A 27,434-nucleotide genomic window follows, 5' to 3' on the forward strand; every position below is an offset into this window, starting at 1 on the left:
CATTTATGTAAGCGACCTCTCTTGCGGCCTCGTTGTCCAACGAGACCAAGGGCCAAAGGTATTTGGTGCTCTCTGCTTGCAGAACAGGTGCAGCGTTGTTTATCTCTCTCTCTGATCGTTGCCAGTGCTTCATGCCTCCTCCGTTATGCCTCATGATGGTTAGCGCAAACGCAACACGGACGTAAAGAAGAAAAATCGACGACACAAGCGCTATCTAACAACTGAATGTTTATTGGAAAAATCATATATGTCTAAGAAAGAGAACTGCGTGAGCTGCCCTTCTATCGCTTTGATTGATGAGGAAGTGTCTTTCCTGGAAAGGGCGTAGTTTTGTTAGCATACACGTTTTTATCTGTCAATAATCTTTGGCGCTTGTGCGGGTTTGTTGTTTTTTCTCTTTCTTTTACATATATATTTGTGATTTTTCCAATAAACATTCAGTTGTTAGATAGCGCTTGTGTCGTCGTTTTTTCTTTTCGTCCGTGTTGCGTTTGCGCTAAACATCATGAGCAATTTCCAACTCGCCCAATTCGCTACCCTCCTGCATTATGCCTCGTTAGCCGATTCTTGCACAGTTTTACTGAGTTTAAGCTTGTATTATCCATGGGCACATGCCGTGCCCGTGGATACATTATGCGGCGAGCCGTCTGATAACATTAGCTTTTTTTTTTTTAAAGAGGCGATCCCCCCTCTACCCCCGACTTCCTGAATAATCCCCCTCCCCCCTCTCCGTTGAGAACCCCCATTCCGCGGTTTCACATCGAGCAACGCTTTTGTGCCGTGTGCGCGGCGCAGGAGATGCACGGTTACTCTAGCACGGTCTAGGGAGCCTACATGAACGGATATAGGCTCCCTAGCACGGTCAGGGTCGCAGCGCCCCTACCGCCGACGGGCGGCGAAACATACTGAGAAACTCTCCCATTGCTTTCGCGGCGGGTGAGAAGGCCCTAAGAAAAGAAGCGCGCGTGCGGTCTAGTCCGGCCGTGACTGAAGTTGTGGAGAGCGTCTGCATTTGGCGCGCGCGCGTCGCAGCCTACGAAAGCGTGTAATTGCGTGTTTTGAGCGTGTTTAATGCATTACTCAGCTTTAATCGGTGTCTCAACGCGTGCTACGCGCCATGGTGCACGAGTGAATATGCAGACGTGCCAAAATTGCGCCGAGTTATTCCATGTTTTTGGAGCCTGCCGACCCCCAAAGAAGGCTACAATGAGGTTTTGCGCACATGCACCTAGCTGCTCACTGATTGCTGTGCGGTTTGCAAGCAACACTTCGAGCCGCGCTACACAATAAGTGACTGCGAACACCGACTACGAAGAAATAACAAACCAGGGGCGAAAGCCTACAATTCTTCTGCCGGCAGTCTCTAATATATCCAGAGCCCCAGGTAGCACAAAACGGATAATTGACGTTTTATAAACGTTTATCCGAGACGACAAAAACGTTTAGAAAACGTAACGGAAAAGAAGCTAAAGGTCTAGAAAACGTTTTATATCTCGTCTAATGTCCGGCTAGAATCCGTTTTTAAGACCATCTAGAAAACGTTTTTAAGACAATCTAAAAAATATTTTTAGGACGATCTAGAAAACGTTTTAAAAACGTTTTAGAAACGTCGCAAAAAATCCCATTTTTAAAACAGATAAAAATATCCATTGCACCGTCTTTCAAAAGACGTTTTCTAAACGTTTTTAAGACGATCTAGAAAACGTTCTAAAAACGTCGCAAAAAATCCCATTTTCAAAATAAAAATATCCCATTGCATCGTCTTTGAAAAGACGTTTTCTAAACGTTTTTAAGACGTCATGCAGGATCTCTTTTCTTTTAGCTGTTTTATTTTTGCGCATGCAATTATAATAGTGCACGTTTTTAGGAAGCCCTCTCAGTTATAGTAATTACAGTTACTTTATTCTGTAATTACTATTAGAGAGTGAGAGCTCAGTAGATTCACAGACAAAAGTGGTCATGTCATAATTTATTATGTAAAACAGCAACGATTCCTGTACAGCATAGAAACGTAAAAACCACGAAATGAGATATAGCATGCGACTTATAACATTATTCAGAAGCGGCAAAAGAACGCAAAATATCGCGGTAATTAAAGTGCAGCTATATAGTATCCAACCTTCAAGAACACTTTTTGTTGCACGACTCATCATTCGCAAAATTGTTGTCAAACAACTAACAGTGCAATATCACAAAATTTAGGATCTGGCACAGCCATTCTGCAATATGTAAGCGTCGTCTCATCAGCTTTACTTAATCAAACGCAAGGATGAAGTGAAGAGAAATTGTCGAAAAGGGAATGTCGCTGAAGCCAACGACTCGACAAGGGGACTAGTTTCCGTCAGGCAGGGGCGTAGCCAGAAATTTTTTTCGAGGGGGGGGGGGTTTCAACCACACTTTATGTATGTTCGTGCGTGCGTTTGTAAATTTTCGGGGGGGGGTTGAACCCCCCCAACCTCCCCCCTTGGCTACGCCCCTGCCGTCAGGGCCCTGACGAAGACAAGCATTCATGATGAAACGTTTCCTCAACGCTTCATCTTCAGCTGAACTTTTTTCTTGTAGGAAGGAGAGAGAGAGAAGGAACAGACAGGGGTGAGACGGCTGAAATCGATTTGGGAGCACTTTTGGGAGCAGCAAAATTTCAATTTAGGAGCAGGAGAACCTTGTTTGGGAGCAGTTAGTGGCATTTATTATGTCGTTTTTGGAGCTTGAAAAAAAAACACATTTGTAGCAACTTGGAGGAAGAAACGCACATTTTAATCGGCTTAGAATACACATAACGTTCAAAGAGCCTTTGGAGAAAGCTTTTCTTTAACAGATTATTGCCAGGTATGAACTACACTACCTTTTTACAAACTACGCAATTTATATAACCCGGGTAACAACATATGAAATAGATGAAAAAGAGTTTTTTAACTAGGTTCACTTTACATTTGAAAATAAAAAAAGAAAAACATCACATTTCTCAAATAATAAAAAAAACTGATTGCACAAGAATTGTAGTCACATGGCAGTAGGTCTCTGAACGGTCAATGAACGATTCTTACTAGCGCGCGATTGCGGCGACGCCTTCACGTGTAACATCAGGAAAGAACAAAAGCGGTATGGCGGCCACCGATGAACGCATGGGGGGGGGGGGGGTCACATATAAGTCAACTGCCGATTTTTCGGACGCCCGATTTTCCGGACATGCTCGAAAATTCAGACACTATCGCGGCACCGTCACCAGCCCCATAGACGTCAATGTATAAGAACGTCCGAAATTTCGGACGCTGAAACTCTTCGGTGTCCGATTTTTCGGACTTTCTGCCCGAATTGTGGGTCCGAAAGGCATTAATTGGAGCCCTCACCTCTGCCGCGTCAATCATCTCTTAGGTTTGAACCAGCGCGTACGCGAGTCGATCTGTGTGCGACAGTAGCAGAGTCCGAAAGTCAGCTTTGCCGCAATGCCGAAGCGTTATGGGGTGAAGCAGACCAGAAATTCAAAGGGGCCGCTATCGCGGCGCCGTGCGGCGATGTTACGGATAAGCAACGGAAATGCACGGAGGCGTGATGGCGGCAGCTGGCAAACGCGCCGGTACGACTTAATCGCTGACAACCCTTACGATAAGCATCTTCAGTTAACTGCTCGGTAGTGCACGTGGCCTAGCGCAGTTGCATGCGTACTGCACGCATTTAATAGGCGAGAGCCCAAATGCGCCGCGACGCCATTCCTGCTGCCTCTTTGTGCGAGACCGCTAAGTGCGCCGCATAGACGCGTTGCCTTCGCGGACGAAACCAGCTCGCGATTGCCGCGCCCGTGTGCGGTCAAGAACTAAGTGCGCATCACGAACCCTTTCATGATAAATGCGTGCGTACGATACAGCAACAGTAAAGTGACGGCGTCAGTTTAGTTGGCGATGTACTGCACACAACTAGAAACGATCGGCTTGATACGGCAGCAAATGCTGCGTATCAGCGGCGATGTGTGTGCGCATATGCGCACACGCATCGGGGAATGCCGGACGAGTCGTCCGCTCTTCCGCCACAGTCTTTGTGTTCCGCGTCATCGTTTAGAAACGCTTCATGCGAGATAGCCGTAATCTACTCCGCGCTTTGCTGTTATCAGCGGCGCTCATCACGAGATGTAAAAGTGGCGGTTGGCACGTACGTAGTTAAGCGGGGTTCGCGGCAGGTACCGAATGTATTTGCGAGAGCCTGGGCGCGCACCAAAATGCCTGATAATTGTACTGGGAGGCATTAAAGCTATTTCGGACGTGGCTGTGGCGATTTGACCGCTTAAGCGGAATAAAAAAGCATGAATTTGTTTTTTCGGACTGCCCGATTTTTCGGACGATTTCGCGGTCCCTAGGGAGTCCGAAAAATCGGCAGTTGACTGTATTTACAACCACTCAGAGGCGATTACCACAGCACTATGGAAGCCTCCATTACAAAGGCGCGTAGAAGGACACGCTTGGGCGCGTTAACATGTTCTGCGAACGTATCCCTGGCGCTGCTTCTAAAGTTACGTTTTCCCATGCTGAAACTGATGCAGGCTTGAAAATTCTTGCTTGCGGGGTCGTTTCGGCGCAGTTCGGCGCAGTTCGGCGCAATTTTTGCAATTTTTATGCTTTCGGAGCAGCTTGGCGCAGGAAAACGGAATCGTATCAAAAATGCGCAATATGCGCAGCTGTCTCACCCCTGAACAGAGGATAGGCAGGGAGGTTATAACTAGCGTCCAGTTTGCTACCCTACTTATGGGAGGAGAATGAGGGAGTATAAATAGAGAGAAAGAGACATTTCACGCACACGCACAGAGGAGTGTATCACAGTTGGTCACTCAACATTGTTGCCTTGAAGTGCTGCAGGAGGGCTCGTGTGGTTTTCTGGGCTGATGTGCTATGAAGACAGACTTCCAAGATCTTTCCTTCGGGAAAAGGCCGACCGTCAAGTCTCCTGAAGGCACACTGGCACACTGGAGAGTCCGACGATGTGTTTGAAATAGCATACAGCGGCACAAATGATGATCGATAGTCTCTACACAGTTGCTGTTATCGCACATTGATGAACCTGCTGTGCCAATCCGATAGGTGAATGAGTTAGAAGATGCTACACCGAGCCACAGCCAACACAGCAACACAACAAAAACACGTGGACAGTAGAAGTGGACAGGACAGCGCTTACTCCTGTCCACTTCTACTGTCGACGTTTTTTTTTTTTCAGTGTACTGCAACCTAATTTTCCAAACATGAACGTAAACCAACAGGCCCAACTCGCCATCTTGCTCCAACACAGCATTCTAAACAGGAAAGGAGGCATGAATCAAGCACCTGGTGCAGTGGCGGATCCAGAGGGGGGGCGGTAGGGGCGATCGCCCCCCCCCCCCAAAGACTGTGTGACACGCCCCCCCCCCCCTTCCCTCTAGTGCCTGCGTCCACCTCCTTTGTCAGGTTGCCCCGGCTACCACTGCCCAAACCGCAGAGGAAGCCGAATGGCTAGAGCGTCCGTTTCCAATGCGGAAGCTACCGGGTTCGATTCCCAGTGCCGCCGGACACCCGCCGGTTTTTCTAAAGAGTTGCCCCAGCCTGGCAGTTTGTGTTCTGGGCACCCTAGATGGTGCCCTCGTCTTTACTCGAACTTCTTTCACCCCCTTTTCATGTTTTCCAACGAGGAGGAGCCTCTGTTCTGCTATTTTAATCCGCCTCCCCTGGACAGGAGGGTTGAGATGTTCTTCTCGACTAGAGACGGTTAGTATCCTGTTTCTCTCCTTCTTTATCCAAGAATTTCATCTCCTCAACCCCCTTGCTTCCTCAGCAAAAGGGGGTGGCAGCTTAAAGGAGCATTGACACAAAGTTTGGATCTTGTTTTTTATACGACTCACTTATTACGGATGGAATGCTCGTTTCCTGGAGCGCGCGACGGTTAATTATTTGTAGATGGTTTTATAGCGCCCAGCCGCAGTTTCGGTTTCAGAGAGCGCGGAGTGAACACAGAATAGTTATCATGTAATAGTTATTTTGTATCGAGAGGGCAGCCGCCGTACCGCAAAGAGACAGCGAGAGACACACTATGCGACCACCCTCCCTCCCTGGCCACCCCACCGGCTACAATGGAATCGAAGAAGCCGGCCCAGCGCGTCGTCATTCCATATGTGCTGGGCATCAGTGAACAGCTCTCCAGGGTATTCGGAAAAGCGGGGGTCACAGTAATTCACAAACCGGAATCGACGCTCTACCGCTTGCTACCGAGGCCGAAAGACCGACCATCACCAAGGCGTATTCTACAAGGTGTCGTGTTCTGAGTGTCCAGCCAGCTACATCAAGTGTTGCCCGGAGAGAATACGCCAACACAAGAACGACGTCAGGAAGATGGAAGCGCAGCGCAGCGCTCTTGCAGAGCACTGTGAGAAGCACGACCATAAAATCGACTTTCACGGCGTTTCTGTTCTAGAAACAGAAAGGAATCTGCGAAGGAGGCTCTTGCTCGAGTCTCCGCACATTCAGCACACACCAGCAAATGTGAACCGCTCGCTAGGAACAATGCCCCCAGTATACGTTCACGGCCTCCGAAACGTGAGGGAAAGGGAAAGCCGGAGCCGTGGTGAGAGAACAAGACGCGACCATGCTTCCAAGACCAACGCAGTCACCCCCTGAGAAAGGGACCGAATCGATCCCGAAACGTTGGGCTCTCTTCAAACTGTGGCTGGAGCAATTTCAACTTCCTAAAACATAGTTGACTACGTGAGTACACAAAACCGCGTGCACATGCGCACCGTGTCGTCCACTCTTTTCAACGAAGGCTTTTGTAAGTATGCGTGACCCCCCAAAAATGCACTGCCGAGGCAAGGACATCAGCATTTGCACTCCCGTGCAAGTGTGCCCCCCCTTCCCGTTCAAAAAGTCTGCTAGGAGAGAGAGCTCGCAAGAATCGTGACAGCCAGCACAAACTCGTTGCGCAGGTGGTGGTTGATTGGTTACACGAAAACCAAAGGCGAGCTTCGCGTGCAGTGGCGCTACACGCACTTTAAAATCGATTTTAAATATGTTCTAGGCGATATTATCCATCGATATTTCGTAGGTGATGCGTGTGTGTCCACCCAAATCTATCCCACAAGTTGTCTCGCCTTCAAAATTTTGTGTCAGTACTCCTCTAACAAAGTGTCCTCGCGGCGTAAGGCAAGACGCTGGATTGCACACATCGCTGACATATCTGAACCAGAGATGCTTATCACAACGAAACAAAGCCTGTAGGAACCTTTGGATTGTTCCCGTCGACGGGATGAAACAGTGTTCTTCCCGTCACCGTTTTTTCCGGCATTCCCAGTGCAGCTTGTCGCTTGGCACGAAGTTGTCCCTCTAAGAACTCAAAGGTAAGGGGTTCTTGAAACGATGCACCTGCAGGTATTAGGCTGCCGAAGTTACTAGAACTGCCGCATCTTGCTAAAACGTTATAGTCTCACGCGTGGTCTCACCTTTCACTCCTTTCTCTCTTTGTTCTTTCGGCGAAAAGCATGGGAAAGCTTCCACGGTCAGGCAGGTAGCCAGGATTTTTTTCGGGGGGGAGGCAGGGGGGTGTCAAGGCGTAATTGTTCGAAAGAAAGTCTTTCCATGGCAAAAAGAAACAAAAAGTTGCCCGCGAATATAGGAGGCTGCACGAGTTTCCTACGTGCCTACGTGCCTGTCCAAGGCAGCTGCAGGTTTTTCGGATGGCATTCTTAATGCTGTAGGTTTGACGTTGCACTGCGCTTCTTACAGCGTAGGAGTGAAAGGAAAGTGGCTGCATCGCCTTTGTTTACGACAAGAATTTCCACTCTCAAATTTGGCGGGAAACAGCGGTGCGCATTGACAAGGCACAGGCGGCTGGTGACTGACCCACCGTCCTGCGAGTGTCTAGACGCGCGCGTTGCTGCCCGAGTCGTATGAATCTGGAGACTGGTACTGTGGTGGCCACTTGACCCGTCCCGGCGACACAAGGTAAGCGTAGGTCACGCACAAATATATAGCTTGCATTTAGAACTTTCGGTTTGATATCGTCCCCCGTTGATTCTTTTGTTTCTGAGTTCAAGAAGACTTGAAACGTGCATATCATTGCTAGCTGCAGTATTGGAGATACCAGTCACGCCAGTATTCAGCCAAGTATATCCTGCAATTTGTCGTTATTAACCTGTTCAGAGCAGCCAGGAAATCCGCAAACTGACTACAGTGTATCTTTCTGCAGCCTTTCTAATGCAGTTACGAGGAATGTACGAATATCCTACAGAATCCGCTATAACACTATGATTGAATTAAGTACTTTTTTCTTCAGTATATTTTTTCCACGTGTTAAAAAACTTGAAGGTATGTTTTCCAAGATATGTGAAGGAATATGAACATGAATTGTTTTCTTTTGCATGAAATAAACGCTGCCCACGATTTTGTGTTCGGAAGTTTCAAAGGTACTGAAGCAATGACACACTGACTGAGATAAATTTTCTAAAGTACAAGCGATATGTCGCACGCTCATATATTCAGCATCTCTTGCTCATGCTCAGCCCGATATAATGTTAATACGCACATTGCGATTTATTCTTTCGGTTACAATGTGCGCAGCTATTTTTTTAAGGTATTGTGCAGAAAGTCACTTGCAAGGCTTACGTAAATATGCGTAAGCACTGTGGCACTTGCTAATTTTCGTCGTCTGTGATGCTGCTGCCGTTCTGCTTTGTCGTTGCTGTCTTCGTTTTACTTGTTAAAACGATGCGACGTACGCGTGGAGATGAGCAAGTGGAGCAGTGCTTTATTTATTTTGAAGCACTCTCTAAAATAAATAGTTTCATTTGCAAACGGCACATGCGCAGCTCCGAAACCACCTCCCTACACTCGCGTGCCTCCCCTGGTCCGGCTGTCAGAAACGCTATTTCTTTATCGGTTAAAGCCAGTGACGGTTCACGCACGCATTTCTCTCCTTGTTTCTTTATCAAGAAGGCTTCTAAGAGCCGCCACTCGTGCCTTGAAAGGTTTGACCTCGCTTCTCAGCGACTGAAAACGACCTGGAGTGGATTGAGGGAGAACAACAACGGTATTGCGGTACCGCTCTTCCTTTCTCGCTCGTTGTGCTTTCGCCGCTGCTAATTGTGGTAAAGGCACCCCAACACCACAAAAGCTTTTGTCGAAATTTACTGTGTGGTGTCACGCCTCATTACTGCCTGTCAGCCCATGCATTCTTAGCGATCCACCTATCGTTCGGGAGACGCACTAGTGCTTTACTGGAACTGGGAGCGGACGAGCGAGAAGGAGCGCTACCGTAATCCCGTACCCTATTTGTGTACCGTGTTTCTGCAACTTGATAAAAGTCTCTAATAGCGCACCGTGCACCTGCCGTGTCGTCTCTGCCGTCTGTTCAGCGCCATACGGATGACTTTTGTCCAAACGAATAATCCGAGTACAAGTGCTGACAACGCAAGGTCAACGAGCCTCCTAATCCCCGGAAGGATCATGAGAGATGGCGGTCCTCAACCTCTGAAGTCTTGCGCGGTCAACGGGACATTGAATTTTGAAGTGCAGGTGTGTGCTCATCATATTATGACCCTACGAAGGTTCCAGGATTGGTGGAATCCTGGTGTGGTGACAGCGTGGAGAGAGGGAAAATGGGGTGGACCTCAATCTGCTAATTTAATCCGGTGCTGGAGCACCGTGCCTGTTCCCTGTGATCTGGATAATGTAAATTACTTCTATAGTTTTCCTCCTTCCATCAACTTATCCTGATGACTGCCCGGCAAGACACGGACCCGTGTTCGCACCGGCCACGCAACCCGATTTCTAACAAAGGCTTAGCGCAGCAAAATGGGCATATATCTGACGTGTGGTAGCCCGTAATTTGTAGTAATTCTTCCAATTTATTAAATTAGAAAACTGATTAGGACAAATGAGTGGAACCATTTTAAGTACAAGGTAACAGTATTTATGCTGTGATGGGGTTCTTTTAATAATCGTAACACTAAAAACAAAAGTGAGCCCCCCCTCCTCCTCTCCAGTTTTCTTCAAGCGACCGCCCCCCCTAAAATGAGTGGCTGGATCCGCCCCTGGTGTAGACTAGCATGGACTGCTGCGACACGGAGGGAAAGCGAACGCCTGGGAAGCCTGCGGAATTTGCTCTCGTATGTATGTACACAGGCGCCCACTGTTAAAGGGAACATCGGAGCATGTGGCGGCAGCTCGGCGCCACCGCCGGCCAGCGGATGCAACGAGTTTCGCGCAGGCGCAGTGCGCGCTGTGAGTCGTGCTCTTTCGTCGTCTGATTCCGCGCTGCGAATCGTCGCGAAGCGAACCGCTGACGCGACGAAAGAGCACCGGGCACGGTGCTCACTGCGTCTGCGCGAAACTAGTTGCAGCCGACGGCCGGCGGTGGCGCCGAGCTGCCGCCACACGCTCCGATGTTCCCTTTAACAGTGGGCGCCTGTGTGCTCGTCAAATGAAACCCGAACAGCGGCAAGAGTGGTATAGTGCGCGCCGTCCAGTTATCACCATTGACAAGCGCGCGCATCCGGTTTGACCGCACTGCGCTTATGCGCGCCTGTCCATGGTGATAACTGGACGGCGCGCACTCACCACTGCGAAGGCTTGCCGCTGTTGACGAGCACCGTACGTACATACATGATCCGTTTCTGATGCAAGCAATGTACCTATTTTCTGGCTCCCAGAGCGTTGAATGCAATGCTTGTGAGGAAAGTCGTTTCCGATGCAAAGTCAAACAGTGCACATAGCGAGAAAAAACACGCGTGTCAACCAAAAAGCACGGAAGCAGAGAGCGAGAAAAGTGTGTTACGCGTCAACCGAAGAACGCGGAGCCGCGTACAGAGTGCGCATGCACTAGTAGGACTATTGTTATCTTCTGGCTCTGAGGACGAGTTAATGCCATGCCAACAAGGGAGCCGTTTTTGAAGAACACTCGAACAATGCAGTGAGCGCGGAAAAGCGCGCGCAAATACCAAAAACAGCGGGCCGGCGGGGCCGCGGGCGTGGCCCCGCCGGTGGAAACTGCGCATGCGCCACTGAATCAGCTGATTACCGCAGCTAAAACTAAAAGCTAAAACTAAAAGGACAAGTGGGCGTGGCATTGCCCCTCTCTGAAAAAGCATCGTCCCGATGCTTGTGAAAAAACAAAGAAGTGAGAAAAAAAAACAAGTGCATACATAAATAAATTACAATAACAAATGAAGAGTAGAGTCCCCAGGTTCGCTAACGCGCGGAAAACGGCTTAAGGCGCACTGGCATGGACGACTTCAGGTCGTGCGCGGCGTCGCTGAGAGTTCGTAATGCCGTCCGGGATGACCTCGTAGTCAAGAGCGCCGAGGCGTCGAAGAACCTTGTATGGCCCGAAGTATCGCCGAAGGAGTTTTTCGCTAAGCCCACGTCGGCGTATCGGCGTCCAGACCCAGACACGGTCGCCGAGCTGGTACTCGACGAAGCATCGTCGAAGATTGTAGCGACGGCTGTCGGTGTGCTGCTGGGTCTTGATGCGCAGGCGGGCCAGCTGTCGAGCTTCTTCGGCACGTTGTAAGTAAGCGGCGGCGTCGACATTTTCTTCGTCGGTGACGTTGGGTAACATGGCGTCGAGCGTCGTCGCCGGGCTCCTTCCGTAGACCAACTTGTACGGCGTCATCTGTGTTGTTTCTTGCACGGCAGTGTTGTAGGCGAAGGTCACGTACGGAAGGACGGCGTCCCACGTCTTGTGCTCAACGTCGACGTACATGGCCAGCATGTCGGCGATGGTCTTATTTAGACGTTCGGTGAGGCCATTGGTCTGCGGGTGGTAGGCGGTGGTGCGGCGGTGGCTCGTCTCGCTGTGTTTGAAGATCGCCTGAGTTAAGTCCGCAGTAAAGGCGGTACCTCTGTCTGTGATGAGGACCTCTGGGGCGCCATGACGCAAGACGTTGTTCTCCACGAAGAACTTGGCTACCTCGGCGGCGCTGCCTTTGGGCAAGGCCTTTGTCTCGGCGTAGCGGGTGAGGTAGGTCAGTCGCTACGATGATCCACTTGTTGCCGGAAGTCGACGTCGGGAACGGCCCCAGTAGGTCCATCCCGATTTGCTGGAACGGCCGGTGAGGTGGTTCGATTGTCTGCAGAAGTCCCGCTCGCCTAGTCGGCGGTGTCTTCCGTCGCTGGCAATCTCGGCAAGTCTTAACGTAGTGGGCGACGTCGGCAGCGAGGCGTGGCCAGTAGTATTTTCCCTGTATTCTGGCGAGCGTGCGGGAAACACCGAGGTGTCCAGCCGTCGGGTCGTCGTGTAGGGCCTGGAGGACTTCTGGTCGCAATGATGAGGGCACGACGAGAAGGTAGTCGGTTCGAAGTGGCGAGTTCTTCTTCAGAAGAACGCCGTTCCGTAAGCAAAACGACGGCAGCCCTCGCTTGAATACCTTCGGGACAACGGCGGTCTTGCACTCGAGGTACTCAATAAGGCCCCCCAGTTCCGCGTCGGCCCGTTGCCTTTCGGCGAAGTCGTCGGCACTTCTAGTTCCGAGGAAGCAGTCATCGTCGTCGTCTTGCGGCGGCGCGTCGACGGGGGCACGAGACAGGCAGTCGGCGTCAGAGTGTTTTCGTCCGGACTTGTACACGACGGTAATATCGAATTCTTGAAGCCTGAGACTCCATCGTGCGAGACGACCTGAAGGGTCCTTCAAGTTAGCTAGCCAACATAAGGCGTGATGGTCACTGACAACTTTGAATGGCCTGCCATAGAGATAGGGGCGAAACTTTGACGTAGCCCAGAGAATGGCAAGGCATTCCTTTTCTGCTATGGAATAGTTGGCTTCCGCCTTGGATAGTGACCGGCTAGCATAACTGATAACCCTTTCAAGCCCGTCAGTCTTTTGCACAAGGACGGCACCGAGTCCTACGCTGCTTGCGTCGGTGTGTATTTTCGTATCGGCGCAATCGTCGAAATGCGCAAGTATGGGTGGCGTCTGCAGGCGTCGTTTAAGTTCTTGAAAGGCTTGCACTTGCGCCGTTTCCCACCTGAATTCCACGTTATTCTTCGTGAGAAGCGTCAGTGGTTCGGCGATCCGTGAAAAGTTTTTGACGAAGCGTCGGTAATAGGCACATAAGCCGAGAAATCGGCGCACGGCCTTCTTGTCGGTGTGTGGTGCAAAGTCGGTGATGGCAGCTGTTTTCCGCGGGTCTGGGCGCACTCCAGACTTGCTGATCACATGACCCAGAAACAAGAGCTCGTCATACGCGAATCTGCACTTTTCTGGCTTCAGGGTCAGTCCAGAGGCCTTGATTGCTTGAAGTACTGCCTCAAGCCGCCGGAGATGCTCGTCGAAGGCCGAGGAAAACACGACGACGTCGTCCAAATACACAAGGCACGTCTGCCACTTCAATCCGGCCAGTACGGTGTCCATGACACGCTGTAACGTCGCAGGTGCCGAGCAAAGACCGAAAGGCATGACCTTGAACTCAAAGAGGCCGTCGGGTGTTATAAAGGCAGTGTTTTCTCGGTCTCTCTCGTCGACTTCGATTTGCCAGTAGCCGGTCTTGAGGTCCATCGACGAAAAGTACGTCGCGTTGTGAAGTCGATCCAGGGTGTCGTCTATTCGTGGGAGGAGGTACACGTCCTTCTTCGTGATTTTGTTCAGGCGCCGATAATCAACGCAGAAGCGCAGTGTCCCGTCCTTCTTCTTCACTAACACCACGGGTGACGCCCACGGACTCTTGGAGGGCTGGATGATGTTGTCGCGTAGCATCTCGTCGACTTGTTTCTTTATCGCGTCGCGCTCTCGAGTAGAAACTCTGTAGGGCCTCTGACGGAGTGGTCGAGAATTTTCTTCTGTTATAATGCGGTGCTTCGCAAGGGGCGTTTGACGGACCCGCGATGACGACGAGAAACAGTCCTTGTATTGCAAGAGCAGGGTTTTGAGCTGGTCTTGCTTGGCCTTCGGAAGGCTCGGGTTGACGTCAAAATCCGGTTCGGGACCTCTATTCGTCGAAGCAGGTTCGGCAGCATCGAAGAGGGCGAAAGCATCGCTGGCGGCTACACATTCGTCGATGTAGGCAACCGTCGTACCAAAGTTGAGGTGCCTATATTCGTGGCTGAAGTTTGTCAGCACTACTTTTGCTTTACCGTCACGCAGCTCGGCTATACCTCGTGCGACGCAAATTTGACGGTTCAGGAGTAGGTGCTGATCACCCTCGATGACGCCTTCAAGGATCGCAGGTTTTTCGGTGCCGACGGAAATAATGACGCTGGAGCGCGGCGGAATGGTCACCTGCTCTTCTATCACATTCAATGCATGGTTGCCTGGCATCGCGTGGGGCGGGAGCGCTTTGTCTGAGTTCAGTGTTATCGACTCAGACCTCAGGTCGATGACGGCGCCGTGGTCACTAGGAAGTCCATTCCAAGTATCACATCCCTGGAGCAGTGTTGTAGGATTACAAAGCTCGCAGGATAAGTCCGGTTACTGATGGTGACTCTCGCCGTGAAGACACCAACCGGCGTTATCAGGTGGCCTCCAGCTGTCCGGATTTCGGGTCCACTCCAAGCGGTCTTTACTTTCTTCAGCTTGGTGGCGAACGGTCCACTGAAGACAGAATAGTCGGCTCCGGTGTCGACGAGAGCTGTGACGCTGTGGCCGTCGATAAAAACGTCGAGGTCGCTAGTTCGTCGTCTCGCGTTGCAGTTAGGTCGTGGCGTGGGGTCACGGCTGCGTCGGTGTGTTCCGCTCCTTCCATTTTGCGTCGTCGGGTCTTCGTCAGTCCGCGAGATTTCGTCGTCAGGGGTCTGTCTGGTTCGCGTCGTGTTCTGAAGGTTTCGTCGCGGCGTCGTCGTCTACGGCGGAGGATCTTCGGTAGTTCGTCGTACAGCAACCGCACCTCCATCGGTTGCTGCCCTTAGTTTTCCGGATACGGGCTAGGCGACCGGCCCCGGTTTGGGCCAGTGTACGGCCGGCGGTGCGGTGACATGTAGCGGCAGGGCGACGGCGAGCGGGAAGGTCGTCGTTCTTGCCACTGTGTTCCGGTGAGGTAGTCGTCGATGTCGCGCGGCCGTTCGCCTGGCTACGGGCGCGGCGCGTTGATTGCGAATCCGCGTAGTCCCATCTGTCGGTACTGGCAGCGGCGGTACGTGTGGCCGGCCTCTCCGCAGTGGTAGCAGAGCGGGCGGTTGTCGGGGGCACGCCAGACATCGGTCTTCCTCGGGGTGTTGCGCTGGCCGACAGGTGGTCGGTAGGGTGGCGGCGGCGGCGTCTGGCGACGGTACTGCGGCGGTGTGGCGTCTTGGCGGGGGCGTGGAGGAGGAGCATGGCGGCGGGCTGCAGCAGCATAGCTAATAGCTTGCGGCTGCGGCTCTGCTAGCTGAGGCGCGCCGAGTGAATGCTGGATCTCCTGGCGCACGACGTCGGCGATGGACTCTACTTGAGGTTGCGACGAAGGTAGAATTTTTCGCAACTCCTCTTGCACGATTGCTCGAATCGTCTCACGCAGGTCGGCGGGTCCTAGGGCTTGAACGTCGGCGTAGCTTGTAGCCAAGAACCTGCGGTTGTATTGCCGCGTTCGCATCTCGAGCGTTTTCTCGATCGTGGAAGCCTCCGATGCAAATTCAGCGACCGGCTTCGGCGGGTTCCTTATCAATCCAGCGAAGAGTTCCTGTTTGACACCCCGCATGAGGAACCTCAGCTTTCTTCTCTTCGGGCATACTTGGGTCGGCGTGTCGAAACAGGCGATTCATCTCTTCCGTGTAGATGGCAATATTTTCATTGGGCAGCTGCACACGGGTCTCCAGCACAGCCGCGGCCCGTTCCTTGCGGACCACGCTCGTGAACGTGCTTAGGAACGTCGTCCGAAAGAGATCCCATGTTTGTAGGGCGGATTCTCGGTTCTCGAACCACGTCCTCGCGGCGTCTTCTAGGTAGAAGTATACGTGGCGCAGCTTCTCTTCAGTGTCCCAGTGGTTGAAGGTGGCGACTCGCTCGTACGTCTCCAGCCAGCTCTCCGGGTCTTCAAACGACGATCCACGGAAAGTCGGTGGCTCCCTTGGCTGTTGCATCACTACCGCGGGCGGTGGCGCAGTGTCTGTCATCGTTGCCGCAGTCGTGGTCCTGGCCTTTCTCATGACACAGGTTGAAAGCGCAAAAAGACGAAGACAGAGAAGAGGCTTGACACACACAGCGCTCGTGTGTGCCAAGCCTCTTCTCTGTCTTCGTCTTTTTGCGCTTTCAACCTGTGTCATGCCAAACCAACAAGCCCAAACAGCTACCCTAGTGTACTGGCCTTTCTGTTCCAAGTGTTTTCGGGTAGAGGCCCGTACTCCGGTGCTAGGCCTTGTTGCCTACGGCTAGCTCGCTGGTCGTGGTTGGCGTCGATGTCTTCTCGGCGCTGGGGGCTGGGTTCACGGCTTGACGGGGGCGTCCGGATCATGAAGGAACAGCACCTCCACCAGTTGTCACGTGGTCGTGACGTCGACGAAGGCAGCAGTCAGCACGTCCGAGATGAAACTCTTTATTAGGCCGAACTTGTGGCCGGGAAAATGAAGCTCCAGCTACAGCAATAAACTGATAGCGGCGAACAGAGCGTCGACCGTCGATCAACTGACGAGCGGTCAAGCGCGTCGGCCTTTATACAGGCGCTATCGAATTTTCCAGCAATATCGCTGGTGGCGGAATTATCTCTCGACAAAGCTAGAACATTCACGGGCGGCGCGCAATCTTAACAAAACGATCTACTACAATCGAGAAGCTTCTCGAACACTGCTTTGCGGACAGCGTCGATCGTTGATAAACGTCCTAGCTGGTCAAACCCGAATAACTCAAACGAAAAGGAGAAGTGGGCGTGGCAATATTATGTTTTTATATATATGTGCATATATATTTACACGCAAAAATACGGACAGTAAAGTCTCACCTCCCCACCCAGCGCCAATAATAATATCCGTGCAACGCCCCTGAGGACGACCGATTATTTCTACCGGTCGAGTTACCTTTGACTTCCAATACCTTTGAGCCCTCGCAATGCCGAAAAAGTCAATTTACACAGCGCAGGGCTGGGCAAAGATACTTTGAAATAGTACCGCGATACGATACAAGATACTCAGGCAAGAAGTATTGGAGATACAGATACAAGATACTACCGCAATAATTGTATCCGATACGATACTTTCCAATTGTATCTTAAGATACTTCGATACATTCGCAATTTAGTTATTATAGACTCCCATAACATAGCGACCGCTTATGCACGAAAAGGTTTGCTTTAAAATGTCTTTAATGTGACCAATTCGGTTTCATTTTAATGAAATGTCTGTTAGTATCTCAAAACTTTTGTCCTTCTTGCTCAAAGTGCATCAGTTTACTTCCGACAGAACTTATTGGGGTTTGCTTTGGCTGCTTAACAGGACAGCTCTTCATTGACAGCGGCTCTTGCTTGCCATTTTTGTAATTGATGGGGAGACGCTGCTCAGCTTGCCGACCAGCTAGCGGGTCGCCATCTAATCACAAGAACTTCAATAAGAAGCCTTCACACGATGGCGCAAATACCGGTGTAGAGTTTTACACCGTTTAAGCAATACCGAATCACAGCGGTGTACAGCAGCAACGACGGTGCTAGCGACATTTTTTGTGACGCATTGTGTATACTTGAAGCTTATAAAACTGCAGTGAATTTTTATATTCTACTTATCTGCTGGCGTAAAGCGTTCGTTATCAATATACTCACTAACGTGCAATCTTTTAACAATTTTTCTTCAGCGAGAGAACATGTGCACATCTAATACCTATTGTATTGTCACGTGGTGGTGACGATGTAGGAGGCGGCAGTCACTCTGGTAGAGACGAGGCTGCGCACTGGGCAAGCGTGTGCCCAGAAAACTAAGTAACTCGTGGCAATAAAAGTCGTGGGCCTTCGGTGTTCTAATCATCGGCGGAAAGCGTGGTCTTTTATACATTAGCGATCAAACCTTCCAGCGTTACCGCTGGTGCTTCCGTAAGCTCACCAATGAACTAGAGTGCTCGTGCCCAGCGCATAATTTTAATAATAATTGTTGCGGTTTTGCATAAAAAAACCACGATATGATTATGATGTACGCCGTAGTGGAGGGCTCCGGAAATTTCGACCACCTGGGGTTCTTTAACGTGCACCTAAACCTAAGTACACCGGCATCTAGCATTTCGCCTCCATCGAAATATGGCCGCCGCGGCTGGGATTCGCGCGTAATCTTAACGGAACAATCTCAAACAATCGCGAAGATTTCGAAACATCGCGGCGCGGCTTGAGCCGAGCGCTGCTAATATTTCTTTTGTGGTTTAAACCCGATCATACGAAAATAAAGAAATAAGAGTGCGTGGCAGTGTACTTGCACAAATCGTCGCAGGACACCGCTGCTATTCACGCTATTGCCACCTACAGCTCCGATTACCTGGCGATTAGTAATAGTAAAAAAAATTAGAGAGACCTCAAAAAGAAAAACAAATAGACGTAAGTAAAATAGAAAAGCCGTTCTGTATCAAACATTCATCGTGAATAAGTATTGAAACACGATACAGGCGGCACCCCTAATAGCTATGACAATTAAGCATGAAGTATCGTCAACTTCCTTCTTAATGTAAGACAATAAAAAGACTTAGTGCCTTTGCAAAATTCACTGAAACGGCTCCTTGGGAGGCTCAAACGGATCATTTAGCATAGCAATGTTTCTCAAATACCTTTCCTAACAACTTTAAGATGGTTCCTAATATTTCCATTATTATAGTGCAAACTCAATTTCGCCGTTTTAATAAGCATTAAGCAGGTACTGTATACTCAGTGCGCGCCCACATAATTACATATTTATTTTAAAAATCGCCTTGGCAGACAGTAAACGCAAGTGAAATATAAATGTGTAAACAGTAGCAGAAATAAAGCAGACAGTTCAAAGTAAGAATAAAGCAGAGAGCTTATTTTGGCAGCACGTTACAAGCGACATAATGCTGTGACCAGACCGAAAAAAAAAAAAAAACAGTTCAAAGCCCTAGGTAATGTACGGGATGTAAGAGAAGGACAACTAAGAAAGCATTTGTGCTAACAATCAAATTATTATTTCAAAAAATCTTTCAAGAAAGATAGCAGGAAGATAATAATAATAATTGTTAGTGTTTAACTTCCCAAAACCACGATGCGATTATGAGGGACGCCGTTGTGGAGGGCTCCGGAAATTTCGGCCACCTGGGGCTCTTTAACGTGCACCTAATTCGAAGTACATGGGCCTCAAGTATTTTCGCCTCCATCGAAAATGCGACCGCCGCGGCCGGGACTCGATCGACAGCAGGAAGAAAAAGTTGTGGTGCACGAAGATATCTTCTGTTAGGTAAACGCTTGCTCTATTAGATCTAGCATCGATACTAGTGGTGCTATAGTTAGGATCCTATTTTCACATAAGTCAATCGCATGTAACTCTAAGTTACATCCACAAAATCCTTTAAATCGCTGATGTGTAAACGACACGAGACGCAAAGCCACCCTATGCTTCAGATTTCGTAACGAAGCACCAAGCAGGACAGCGGCATTAGAATATGCGCGATAATCACCGCATGCGTTGTGGTACGCGGCGCTGTACAGTGGATCAGGGTAAGTGTCATGGCATTGGCACAGGTAAAAGGAAAAAATAATCGCGAAAAAATCGAGGGCGTGAGCTAAGCATAGACGTTCGCGCGCTTGTTCTGTCGAGACTGCGCGAGCGTTGTCATGTTACTCTGCTCAACCAAAACGGATGCGCACGCCTCATCGCCTGCCCTCACTGGTGGACTCTGCCAGAAAGATAGATTTATGTCACTGCCCTTAGTTTTATTCAGGCGGTTTAGTGGCACCCAGTACCAACTTGAGAAGCGGAATTGAGCCAGCGATTATTGTTTCGTACGGTGGTGTTCCTATAGGAGTATCTTGTATCTTAAGATACACGATACATTATTGAATGTATCGGAAATACAGATACAGATACTCATCTTGCGAGACGTATCGCGATATAGATACAAGATACCCAAAGTGTATCTAAGATAGTATCTAAGATACATGTATCTTCGATACTGCCCAGCACTGACACAGCGCATTTGTAAAAATACGCACCGTACACACAGCTTCCCCAAAGCGCGGTAAATGTTCGGCGTGCTTTCGGCAGGATATCAGCACAGAGCTTTCTGAGCACAGGTAAATTCCAATAGAGGAGCTCAGTTACGCTGAATAAACTAGACGCCCAATCACCGTAAGAAGAAAGACAGAAGAAATCAGAATAAGGCACGCCCTTTCTGTTTCCTCTGTCTCTTTCTTCCGGCGGTCGTTCGGAGTCTAGTTAATTGAGTGTGATGTACTAACTAGCCCAACAATGAGTTCGGCTCAATTACGCCGAGATCGTGAATCTTGACGGTCGGTATTAGCCCGTTTTCATTTTTATATTTTGCGTACCTTCCAGCAGTCACTTCGGCTACAAGAACTAATTTACAGTATCTCTCAAAGGCATATATGAAGCAAGCATTCATTAGGAGCTTTGAAGTTTCGTCCATCAAGGCTTGCGACGACAAGTCCTATGCTTAATAATGATAGACACGCAACGAAAGCCGCATCAATAATATTGCCGATTAGCCAGGTGCCGCCGACGCGCCCAGCAGTTCTCGCGCGCCGCAGCGCGCCTTCAGTACCGAGCGACTGCGGCGCCGCCGCTACGGTCGACGCGGAAGGCATCAGGCGGCGAGGCGCGTTCACGCCACTCGACACTTCTAGTACACTCTAACTTGGTCATCACGTCGAACGTTACTAAGGACAGCTACTGTCATCGGCGAGTATTTGAATGAAGCGAGCTTAAGTCCTCCTGGTAGTAGCACCGGTTCATTTGAACAATTTATGGTCCAAAGTTCCGTACACCCTTTCCTCGCTGAGACTATGCAATGGGTTACCAACATGTTCTTAATGCAACCTAAATGGAAAGGTTCCACCATTGCGTCGAAGCTGGTATCGTTGTCGTAAATAGGCGAAGGAACAACGGGAACGCATACAGCACAGAATGCCGGGACAACGGTATCTTCGTAGACTCGTAGTGCACCATGTTCCCTGCCCGCGTTCTCCATAAGTCCATCAGGAACAGCGTCACTTATGAACATCTCACCGTTTCTACAATCAACAGTGCCCCACACATTCGCAGGAAATCAATGGCCAGAATTGTGTCGTGCGTGCTCCGTGGAAGAATCGTGAATTCTGTCGCAAACACTTGATGACCCAGCGACACTGCCGCGGTACAAACACCAATCGGACACAGCGAGTTTCCACCCACGCCACAGAATGTTGTCGCTTTCTCCCGCAAAAACATCACTTTGCGTCCCAAACGACCTTTGAATGCAGCACTCATGATCGACACGGTCGCACCAGTGTCCACCAAGGCCATTGTATCTACACCACCACACTTCGGTCGGAGGCAGGAGAACGGTTGCGAAAGGGTCCCTGCCAAAAGCTGCTCTTGGGTCGTGGTTGGGTGGTCCAGCGTTCCTCAGAAGGAGGGACACCAGGCTGCTGCGTCCAGGGTGGCGGCCGTTCATAGCGTGGTATTCGCAAGCGATCGCAGTACCTTGATATGTGACCGGTCACACCACAGTTGTAGCACACGGGAGCTGGGCGCAGTCGTCGCTGCCCTTCGACGTGTTCCGGCACGTTGGCATGATCATTTGCGTAAGTGCGACGCTCAACATAATCGTTCGTTGGTCGGCGGCATGGGCGTTCGGTGCGGAAGCGCTGAGGGTACAGTGATCTCTGGTAGTAAGTCGTGCTTGAGCGATGGATAGGCCGGGTTTCCGCAATCTGCGCTGCGTTGACGGACGGATTCTCGAAATCCTCAAGCTGCGGGAAATAGCATCGAGAGGTGCCGGCCACTTCACGCGTCATGCTTTCATGTTTGCATAGCTCTTCCCGAACGATCTGACGAACGGTTGTAGCGAGGTCAACAGTTGGTGTAGTTTCTACGCTGGCCACCCTGGTGACATTGGCCAGACGACCAAACTTCGGCGTTATCCTGCGCTGCTCCAATGTCTCAAACGTCCGACAGTGGCGAATGACATCTGACGCTGGAGTTAGGCTTTCTTTGCTTATGAGAAAGTTATAAACATCCTCTGCAATGCCTTTCAATAAATGTCCCACCTTGTCTTCTTCGGACATGCTGGCACCTGCTCAAACTCTCCTCTGTATACATTGTACATGTCTCTCCGGGTAACTGAGCCCTTTGTGCAAGAGTCTGCTCAGCAAGATTCTTTTTCCCAGCTGTGTTACTGAAACAGTTCATGATCTCTTCAACAAAGCGTTCCCATGACGTCCATAGGTCTTCATGGTTCTCGTACCAGACGAGTGCAACGTCGGTAAGGTAAAAACCCACGTGAGATAGCTGGGAGGCAGCATACCATTTGTTGTAGTGGCTTACCCGCTTGTAGTGCTTGAGCCATGCGTCCACGTCTTCGTTAGCCTTCCCGGAGAAGGGTCGTGGCTCTTTGTGATGCGGCCAAGAACTGCTGGGGGCTGGTTCCCGAGTGTGTGTCGTCAGGCATGATGGGCAAGGAGGCAGGCCGGCGAGGCGACGACTTCGTTGAAGTCCGAAGGGTAGAGGTTCCGTCGTTGGTTGTCTTACCCAGCACCTCCACCGTTCTGTTACGCCCACAGTAGGGGTTTGGGGTTTATTGACAGAAGGTTTGGACGACAAGACCGCAGAGGACGAAGCTGATGATGATGATGTGCCTCTACACATGACCCACTGCCGCGAGATCTTCTTCTTTTCAACCTCCACACACTTCTTCCTCTTCTTAGCCCGGCACATACACGGCGTAATAATATGTTCGAGATTAGCGATATCTGCGCATAATGAACATTCATTAGTTGGCTGAATCTTGTGCAATAGCGCGGGGTTAGGGTACGCCCCGACCTGAAGCAGCCTGTGGTCTGCTTAATTTTCTGTGTGGTGGACTGTACTGTCTCCGCCTCAGGTAGAAATGCTTGGTGATTTCTTTATACGACGTGGGAGGGTCCCGATTCTCCAAAACCTCAGCGCGCCCTCCGGTAGCCACGCGGTCTACTAGTTCTCGCGCAGCTATGTGGGCTGACTCATTTTGACGGTCAAAAAAGATTATCAAAGTAGCCTCCTGCATAAATACGGCCGTCCTCAACAACATGACACTGTTTTGTGGTAATTTCATACAATCTTCAATTTTTCGCAGCTTTTGAGCTGTGAATGTTGCTTACAGTACGTGTTGGTCACAAAACGGACTACGCGCTGATCGCAATGAACTCCGAGGAAAACGAACATGTAAGCCGAGTGGCGCACAAGCATTGCAGGAATAACTCAGAATAGGCTCGAAAGCAGTGGCGGATGGTCACGTGGTACGTTTCCGCCAATGAGAGGTTCAGTTACAGCTTTCCAGCGACTCTGCTATCGGCGCGCGGCTCAAAATGTGCCTTTTTATTAATTTCCTTGACCTCTAATGTACTCTCGACAGAAGGTCTTCAGTGACAGAAAAGCGCGAAAATCAAAGAATCTAACACGGGCATTCTCTTCGCGTTCGGTTTCGCAGCCGCGTCTTGACAGGGGCGTTTCAGAGACGCTCTCCCCAGCGAATTCGCGCCACCCTCTCGTAAAAAGAATTTATTTTATTCTCTTCTACTGTACAGATGACAACCAAACTTGGTCAGCATGTTCTTTAATGAACCATCCACTCAAAACAACTCAAATTTAAAAATGGATATTTTTTTTTTCGAAAATCGTGTTTTTAGCCCCGCATCCCCCCTTAAATAAATTCAGATTGATTGTCCACAGCCTCTCGATACCAACGACCTCTTCCTAACAAGGCCGCGCAATGGTATTTCCTCAGGGCCATAGTTTGCTACAATGTAAGCACTATATCTGTAACATGCACGCGACGGAAGTGGGTGCGTAGAAAAATTGAGGCCTACCGGTAAGGGTGCCTAGAATGGAGGGCTGTGGACAGGAACCGCGGAAACTAGGGGTGTGCGAATATTCGAATTTCGAATACGAAGCGAATAATACCGTATCGAATAATTCGATTCGACTTTCCAATAGCTAGTATTCGAAATTTCGAATAATTCGACAGGGCGAATATCTAAAACGCGACAAAGGCCATTGGTGCAACTTGGTTAGGGCGAGGTGGCTAAAATTAACGCCGTTACAGTAGGCCTTTCGTTAAAACTTTCACCCATATCCGGGTTCAAAAGCGAGCGCATGTTTATTTTAGAGGAATTATGTCATTTCCGCATGTAAAAAAAAAGACATGAGAAAACTGTCAAGCCTTACACAATTTCGCTTCGAAACGAAGGCACGGACTTGCGTAATTTGCTCTCGTATGCCGCGAGTGCTGCAAAACATGCCGGCTTTGGCCCGCGAAACCCTCGGTTCAGCCGTAATGCGCGACCATAGGGGAAAATAATTCCTTCGGTAACCCCCTCTGTTCGCCGTTAGAAGGTTAGGAGTGCGGCTAGTGCCGCTGCTGACTGGAATGTCGGCCCTTCTATCAACATGCCTGCTCGCCCGTAAAAGCTTAAAAAAAAGAGACCCTCCCAAAAAGCGCGTAATCTGTCACGACGCTGTAGCGTCCCTGCTTTTTCCTTTGTCTTGCCGTAAGTGGCAGTACACGTTTCGCGTAAATAAGATACTTGTGTTTGTGCATGGCAATTTGTAGTCCTTCGGTAGCAGTCCCTCACCGCGTTAAGTGCTCGGCGACATGACCAGATTTCATTTCTTTGTTCTTTGAATTTTCAATCAAACCATTTGTATTCGATATTGTCATGAGTAAGGAGAGGACGTATGGACGACGAAGACGACGAAGTAGGAGGAGAAGCACGCGGAACAGTTGGATGAGCTGGCATTGTTTGCGTGGCTACTGAAGAAGAAGGTCGCATTGGCAGCTACGTTCTGTCAACGGGAAGGCAGCGAGCGTTCGATTCCGGAGGCCGTGACGCTGGCACTCCGTGGCGTGGCCGTTGACCTCGACGACGCTCGGGCGAGGCTCCTCGGAGGTGCTGCAGCACCTTGCGGCAATTCCGGACGCACCAGCAGCAGTCCCCCTTAAAGCTTCAGCCAGCAACAATCCCCGGGACGCCACGTCATCATGTACAGCAGGGGCCGAGCTCGTACTTAGGCCTAAGTGGCAGCGACGCCTGGCCACGTCAGCGACCGGGAAGCGGCTTACGGCAGCGTGGCCAACCGACACGTATCGGAGCGACGATTGAAGAGGATCGTCGGAAACATCGACTGCGGATCCAACCCCACGGAGGCGGGACTCATGGAGTTTGACGGAACCAAGTAAGCGTGTTCCATCCAGATTACGACTCGACGGCGAGGCCTACGTGGCCAGACACTCCAGTAGCGACGCTAGTCGTAGGTCTCAAAGTACTGAGAAGTGTGTTTGTTAACTTTCGCATATTTCTTTTGTGGTTATAAGATTTTCTCTGTTAGTTATTTTGAGTGTTTTCTTATAGTTTTTCTTGTGTGTAATTAAATTATGTTTGCTGTGCCTACCTGCGCCTTCTCAATCCATCTCCAGCGCACACGCCTCCGAGATCAGTGACAAAACAATTGGCGAGCCTGCCAGGATTCAATCCGGCCCAGTCATCGATTCTCAGGGGGAATAAGTTGGTGCGGAGATGGATTGGGAGCGCTTGACGGCGATAGCTAAAGATTTAGGAATGACTAAAGAGGAGACTTTGAAGTTATTTGATAATGCCCAAGTAGAACATGAGCGCGAATTTGAACGCGAAAAGGAACTTCTCGAATTGAAGTTGAGACTAGCGCAACTTAATGGTGTTCCGCAAGACGACCAGAGTGTCACATCAGCATCCTCTGGCTCGCAGTCACCCAAAACTACCCGCATATGTCCGAGATAGTTAATGGCTCCGTTCGATGAAAGACGTGATGACTTGGATGCCTATTTACACAGATTTGAACGGATTGCCAGGGGTCAAGGTTGGGACAGAAGGGAGTGGGCAACAGCACTCAGCCTTTGTCTAGTAGGAGAAGCCTTAAGTGTTTTTGGCCGAATGCCCGCCGATGACTCTATGGATTATGATAAAGTCAAGAAAACATTGTTGCAAAGATTTAGGTTGACGGCGGAAGGCTTGCGTGAGGGGTTTTGTGGGTGCAAGCCAGAGAATGCAGAGACAGCGAAGCAGTTTGTGTGCCGCTTGTCAAATTATTTTGAAAGATGGATGGAGATGGCGAATGTAGAAAAAACATATGAAGGCGTACGTGATTGCATGGTCGTGGAGCAATTCTTGAATTGTTACAGTAACAAGTTAAGTGTTTTCCTGAAAGAACGAAAGGTAGCCTCACTTGATGATGTAGCAGAGCATGCCGATCAGTATTTGGAGGCCCAGGGATTTAGAAACCTAGGGAAGGCAAATGAAGGCTGTGACAAAGCAAGAACAGATGAGACAAAGGGTAGACCTCAGGGGGTACCGAACACGTCACAGCGACCACTCAGGTGTTTCCTGTGTAACCGCATTGGACACCGAGCTATGAATTGTCGAACTGGAGATGGTCGTTCACAAGTAGTGGTGTGTCAGTTGTGCAATAGAAGGGGACACCGAGCGAACGAGTGTAGGTCAGGGACTACAGACAAAGTAGCCTGTATAGTGGACTCCCAGGATGGTAGCACAAGAGAAGTTTGGACTAAAGACAAAGTAGCTTGTATAGTGGACTCACAGAGGGATAGCGTGGAAGAAGGGCAACAGGCACAGAAAGAAGAGTCGGGTAAGAACGAAATTAAGCTGTACTCGCAAGAAGAATGGTTACCGGTCGTAGACGGAGAGGTGCATGGACAAAGGGTGAAAGTTTTGAGAGATACAGGCACAAATATTGTTTTGGTGAAAAGGAGCTTAGTAGACGAGTCGAATCTAACAGGGGAGTACGCAACAGTCATTTTGGTGGATAGTTCGGTGAGAAGGCTTCCAGAAGCTCGGATAAAAGTTGCAAGTCCATATTACACAGGTTGGGTGACAGCAAAGTGCTTGGAGAAGCCCATGTATGACCTGATTTTGGGTAATGTGCCGGGAGTCAGGAAAGTAGATGAGCCTGATACGAACTGGGAAAACAACAGGGACGTGGTAGATGAACAGAATGCAACCAGTGGTAGAGTAGCGGAACCAAAGGAGAGTGGTAAAGAGGAATCATGCCACGACAGAGTAAGAGAAGTGCAGACGCCAATAGCAGAAGTGGCATTGGCAGCAATTACGAGAGCGGCGGCAAAGAGAGAAGCAGAGGCCACAAGATTGAAGGTGGCGACCATGCAGAGTATAGATATAACCCCTATGGAGTTCCGAGAAGAGCAGAAAAGGGATGAATCGTTGAAGGGTTGTTTTCATAAGGTAGGGGAACCATTCAAGAAACAGCGAAGCAGGAATGTGTTTGAGTTCCAAATACACGATGGTCTATTGTATAGGAGATGCGAGTTTAGTTCAGGAAGGGAAGTACAACAGCTG

The sequence above is a fragment of the Rhipicephalus sanguineus genome, chromosome 2 (genome assembly GCF_013339695.2).
Source record: "Rhipicephalus sanguineus isolate Rsan-2018 chromosome 2, BIME_Rsan_1.4, whole genome shotgun sequence".
In the NCBI taxonomy this organism is placed as follows: Eukaryota; Metazoa; Arthropoda; class Arachnida; order Ixodida; family Ixodidae; genus Rhipicephalus; species Rhipicephalus sanguineus.